This window comes from Calypte anna, chromosome 6 (assembly GCF_003957555.1).
Source record: "Calypte anna isolate BGI_N300 chromosome 6, bCalAnn1_v1.p, whole genome shotgun sequence".
NCBI lineage: Eukaryota > Metazoa > Chordata > Aves > Apodiformes > Trochilidae > Calypte > Calypte anna.
The window spans coordinates 7,481,673-7,487,672 of NC_044252.1; the positions used below are offsets into that span (position 1 = coordinate 7,481,673).

Sequence of the window (6,000 nt, forward strand, 5' to 3'; positions counted from 1 at the left end):
CCGCCGGCGCCGCCGAGCCCCTGCGCCGGCGCGGTGCCCACCCGGCCTCTCGTGGGCCGCGGCTCGACCCCCCGGCCGGGAGCGGTGGGGCAGCGCCCCCAGCGCCGCGGCGGGGCAGGTCGGCGTGGGGAGGCGCGGCGGACGGTGGCCGCTTCCCGGCCCCCGGAGGAGAAAGGCCGGGTCGGGAGACCGACGCGAAACAGAGAAGCTGCAGCGGGTGTCCGCGCTCGACGGCACCGCCCGGGGTTGGACGGCCCGGGGCGAGCCCGGGGGCGGGAGGGGGCGCAGACCCCACCGGGCACCGAAGGGAGGGGAAGGGCCGACGGCGGGGAGAGACAGCGCCGAGGAGCGCTCCGCACCCCCGGCCGGGCCAGAGAGGGGTGCGGCGGCGGAGCGTGGCGCCGCGCTGCCCGGGGCGCCCCGACGTTCCTCAGCCGCACGCACGCACGGACGGACGGCCGGGGCCTCCGCGGCCCGGCCCGGTCCCGCACTCACCGGCGGTGTTGGCTCCTCATCCTCCGCGACGGGAGGGAAGGCGAATGGGGAGGGGGCCCGCTCCCCGGCCGCGCTCTGCAGGCCGTTCTCGGGGCCCCGACGGCTCCGGTGAGACGGGGGCGAAGGCGGGTGCGTGTCGGGAGGGGGAGGGCGAGGGCGGGACGGCGCGGCCCGGGCTCAGCGCAGGCTCCGTCCCGGCAGCGCTACCGGCGCGGCGCGGCGCGGCCCGTCCCTGCGGCGCGCGGGCGGGGCGGGGCGGGGCGGAGCCGCATTCCAATCACTGCAGCCGGCGGCTCCGGCCGCGCGCACGGCGAGGGCTGAGGGCAGGCGGGAGCGCGCGCGCGCGAGCGGGAGCGGCTGCGGGGCCGCGGCCTCGAGCGGCCTCTCCCGGCGCGCGGGGGTGCCAGGCGCGTGCCCGTGCGCCCCCCACTCTCCCTCACACACACGGTAGCGCGCGGCGGCCGCTGGCGCCCTTGCGGCTGTTGCGCCCCTCAGAGCGAACGAGGGGGCGGGCGGGGTCTGGGGTGTGGGGTCTGGGGTGTGTGGGGTCCGCGTCCCGGCGTTCCGGGCCCCCCGGCGGCGCCCGCCTCCTCCATCCTTCCATCAACACGTGCCGTGGGCGGGAGGGCTGGCGGGGCACCCCGGGAAAAAGTTGGCCGGGAGGAACTAGTCGGGCCTGCTTTTCCTCCCCCGGAGTCCCTCCTCGGGCGGGATCGCAGGCCGCAGCCAGCCGCCGCCTGAGTGAGCTTGTCGCTAGGCCGCCTGCCCCGCTCTGGCTCCCGCCCCCAGCCCCAGGAACGAGGCGTTATCTTCTCCCCCTGCCGAGAAGGGCTTTCCCACCGAGAAGTGCGAGGGGTCCTCTAGGAAAAACCTAGGAAGGTGTGAGGGTAAAAAGTGATCAAGTGGGTGTCACGGAGGTGCTGCTGGCCGAGGAGAGGTGTTGAGACGTTGGGAGAGGCACAGGCTGGGTATGGCTGTCGGGCCGGGAAGTCCCATCCAGATGCTGGTGGAGTTGGCGCCATGGAAAGCGGACAAGCTGCCAGGATTCGGAGTAGGTGGAGTGGAGGATTACCGTAGTGTCTTTCATGTGAATTAAACGGGGCCTGTGCGTGAGCTGGGGTGGGGAATGAGCAGGCAATGGTGGCAGCAGCAAAGGGAAAATAAGCCTCGAACCGGCCGTGTGGAAAAATGGTTCCGTTCAGGTTGACACAGTGCTGTGCCATGTGAGAGATAGATGCCCATTGCAAAGGACAGGATTCTGTGTTCGTTTTTTTCCATTTCCTATATCTCTAAATAAATAAGCCCAGTTAGTTAGCTTGGAATACATTATAGCTTCAGCAACGAGCTGCTTTGCTCACTGATAAGGTTGCTGAAGGCCGTGATTTGCATTGCATTTCCAAGCTCCTCATAGTTAAGGCATATTAGCAAAGTAATAGTTTGTCTGTCTGTCTTCAAGTCATGTCTCCCAGCAACACGGGAGCTTGCTGACTTTTGTCATATGGTAGGGAGACCATGCAGTTCCCACCTGAGCTGCTCTTTTAAGTGTTCACTCAACTAAGTGGCATCAATTGGGTTGTTGTTGACATGGTCTTCCCTTCCACGTGTCCTGCCATTTGGCTATTCTGTGTCAGGAACTTTGTACACAAAGCCAACCACAGGGGGAAATGAAGATCATATGGCTCATACAAACCTACTTTAGTTTCCCTTTGCTGCAGACCAAAACACCCTTTCGGCCTTCGGGACACACCAGCAATTGCTAGTGCCAAGATGCCTGCACAGATAAACTGTTTCTAGAGAGTGATGGGGAAACAATCTCCATTATTGATGCCAAATAACCACATGTCCATTTGCTGTGGGAATCCCGGGCTTGCTTATTTTACCTTTCCACAGTCTAGCTCCTGGTACCAGACAGGATTTGTAAATGTTGTATGCTCCACTCCAGAGCTGTCACCTCTGAACATAAGATGAGAGCACTCTGCAATACTGTTCACTTGCATTATATCCACAGATTGCTAGCTGAGTGCTTGTATACTATCCTATAGTATATATTTAAAAAGTATCATTTCAAACCTATCAACTTCACAGACTTCTTTAAAACTCAGGCAGTTAAAAGCACGCCTAGTAAGTGTAGGTCATCAGATACTATGGTGATTGGCATTTAAAAGTACAGGTCTTGTCTTCTTAGACTTTTAGAAAATTTTTTCCAATGACCATCACCCAGAAAAATCTGTTGGTGTCCAAAACAAAGACAGGCTGCAAGAAAGACAGAATCACAGCTTTCATGCCAAGCAATATGGAGCTTGTATGCTTGTGTTTATAATTTCAAAGGAAAATATGAGTCTGATGTTCTTCCACTCTGTCTGCTATCAGATTATAGCAACAGAATAGACACTCAATATGGAAGAAGAATGCAATGTGCATGTGTGTGCTCCCAACCAGAACCAGAGCTGTTAAAGCTAGCAACTCTTTAAGTAATAATCTGTGTGGTAATACAATCCTGTTCTTTTCAGATGCTGGATATGGATTTAAGTCAAGCGTTCATGAATTTAGCAAAAGCCACTATCCTTGAAATTAATCTGATCACTTGTGTGAAACAGATTGACCATTTTCATCAAATTTCTGGTGAGTAAATTTGCACATCACACAAATTACTGCCTCAACGAGTACTTTTCAAGGCACTGAAGATGTCTCAAGTAGTAGTCCCTGCCAGGCCAGAAATAGTGTTGCTGAGCATGGAGTTTGCATTGCCATAGCCAATATGCCTGGTCTTTGCATAAATGAACAATGTGTAACTACTCCTCTTAACCACAGAATAAAGTAAAACTACATTATGATAATATCAGGACTGCAGGAGACAGAACTGAGTCTTGATCTAAAATGGTGAACTGCAACAACCTTAAAAAGTATTTGGATTGTGCTGGATGTCCAACAAAACATCACGTGGAAGGTAGTGGTGTCTTTCAAAACAGTGCAGTACTTACAATCTGTTTCCAATTTCAGAGGTATAAGCTATCATTTTGGAAAAATAAAGATTTACAATAAAAGTATGAAAACAATGTAAATAGACTAAAATTCCTTATTTTCAAGCATACAGCAGTCTCTGTGTGTGAAAGACATTGCTGACCAATTGTTGTTCTACTTGATGGAAGTTTTCTTTATGCACAGCCTGAAGAACACAATTGTTTTTTCCCAAAGAAAGTAACTGTGGGAATTTACCTAAGGTTTTTGACAAGTAAACCATGAAGAATCAAATCTGATTCATTTTGCTTTGCTTACCTTGCAGGATAGGTAGAGATACCTATTTAAACCAGATGATTTATCCTTTAGGTTACAGGCACTCAGAAAGACACAGGATTCCAATAAGCTAGTTATAAGAAATAGACATCTCACCTGGTAAAGGCTTCAGGAATCTGCAAAAACTTGGACACATTAGCTTTTGATAACATGAACTATTTATTTTGTTAATTGAACAACACTCAAAGACTCTGTACACTGAAAATCTGAAAGTAAACCTGTGTTCATTCAACATTTGTCCAGGATGGGATGTGAAAGTCTAAGATGAAATGGAGAAGCAGCAGTTCAAGACTGGCTGTCTTGAAGACAGAAGAAGAGAGTTGTATTTAAAAGAAAAAAAAAGAAATTGGATAGTCATACAGCTTACTGCTTTGTTATTTCCTCTCCAGGAATTTCTTATTAGTTCTTGGAATCACTTGGGAACTGCAGATCTTAAGTATCAAAAGATGTTTAAGAACAAAGAAGTATATATAGGGAGAAGGTCATCCATGTGATAGAACTTTCCCTTTGTAGGTCTTTCTTCAGTCTCTGGAATTCACATGTCTTAAATCTGTGGTCTAAATATGTTTTTGAAAACTGTTTGCAATTAGATGAGTACTTTTCTCTTACTGTGACCAAAATAAATATTCCATGTTGCATATTAAAAGAATATTACCCTTCAGCAAAGGACACTTTTTTTACACTTAAAGTGATGTGAATTTGGCTTTGTTTTTTTTTTTTTTCCAGAAATATTTTACTTGAAAGCACATTCTTTTGTTTATAAATTTATTCAACACATTTAGATGTGTCATGGACTTTATTAAGTGTTTTAAATGTAACCATAATTAATTCAATAAGATAGAATGAAATCTGTAAAGAAAGGATTTCTTTAAAAAATTCTGCTAGTCAGGTACTGACAGTAAAAAGGCAAAAGTATTCATCAATACTGGAAGCCCTGGCCAACCTCCAGTTCAAAGAACTGAGCACAGTGCAGCACTGAAGAGCACTGAAGATGCTCCAAAGAGTAACACCTCAACGTGCAGAGCACAGGCACAAGGAAAAAAGAGACTTCCCACAGTTTAATCACTTGGTGTATTTCATCATTACTTCTGGGCTTTTGCAGATCAGATTCTTCTTTGGCCTTGTGCAGGTGGGCAGGGAGGAAGGAGAACAAAATGGCTTTACCTGTCCTGTGCCTTAGGCAGCTGCTGAGCTGTGAAGCAGTGAACTCAAATGCATTTTGCACTTTGCCTGCTGTTACTAGTGCTCTAGGAGACATTTTGCCAGTCCAGAACCTGATTTCCCACTGCATATTCTATTTCCTATTCCTGGGTTTAGTTGAGGTGTCTGTTTCTGTTCTAGGTACAGAAAACATACTGCAGTCTTTCACCAGGCCATAATAAACCCTGAGACAACTCTCCTTATAAATACAAAGAAACATTTCAAGGAATTTTGTTTTTTTCTTAAAGTCAGTGTTGGATTGTAAAAACATGAAGTCTTACACTGAAAATGTCAGCTCAGCAGAGGCTTCATCTTGGTACTTCACTCACATCAGTTTTTATGGAGAATTATTAATGTTTTCCACAGATGCATGCAAATAAAATCAGAAAGATTTCATTTGCTCTGAAAAGTATAACTAGAGTTGGACTCTTGCACAGATTTAAAAAAATTATTTGTGAACTAACTATCAGTTTGCAGTGTCAAATGATCTACAAGGAAGTTTTAATTAATTGTTTCTCTGAGATTGTGTTCCTGCACCTTTTATTGTAAGAAGTATTTGCTAGTTTCTTTTACAGGTTGAAACAATTTCTAGATCCCAAGCCACATTGTATTAACGTTTCTTCTGCTGAGGCATCATCAAACCTCAATCCTTTGTAACAAAAACTTCACTTCTTGATAAAGATCCTTTTCAGCAACAGAAACTGAACCAATGCAGAAAGAGGAAATGTTTTTTTAAACCCACTTTCAAATGAGAAGAATTCTTTTCAATACAGGCAATTTCTGTCTTGGTGTGTGTAACAGCTTTGTCCTCAAGAGGCACAGATTCAAGTGAAGTGTGTCTGGCAGCTGCAGTGGGTAGTGTAGAGATTTACAAAGATGGACATTTATGAGACTGAAAATGCAATGTTCTTCCAAGTATGTTAGAATGTAACAGATCTGAATCTTATATAAAACAAATAAACCAAATAATTTCAACTAATCAGATCCCTTTTTTTTCTCATTCTAAACACA

General features: G+C 47.8%; 1 protein-coding gene across 2 annotated transcripts in view; it reads right to left on the reverse strand.

Moving 5' to 3' along the window:
- The window catches only part of BMPR1A (bone morphogenetic protein receptor type 1A), a 77,937-nt gene extending 77,208 nt beyond the window's left edge, over positions 1 to 729 (reverse strand). Inside the window, exon 1 of one of the 2 annotated variants that reach the window (XM_030452783.1) lies at positions 496 to 729. The gene's annotated coding sequence lies outside the window, so the exon portion shown is untranslated. The remainder of the gene's footprint in view (positions 1 to 495) is intronic. The other variant, XM_030452785.1, reaches the window with a different exon arrangement.
- Positions 730 to 6,000: the final 5,271 nt, after the last annotated feature.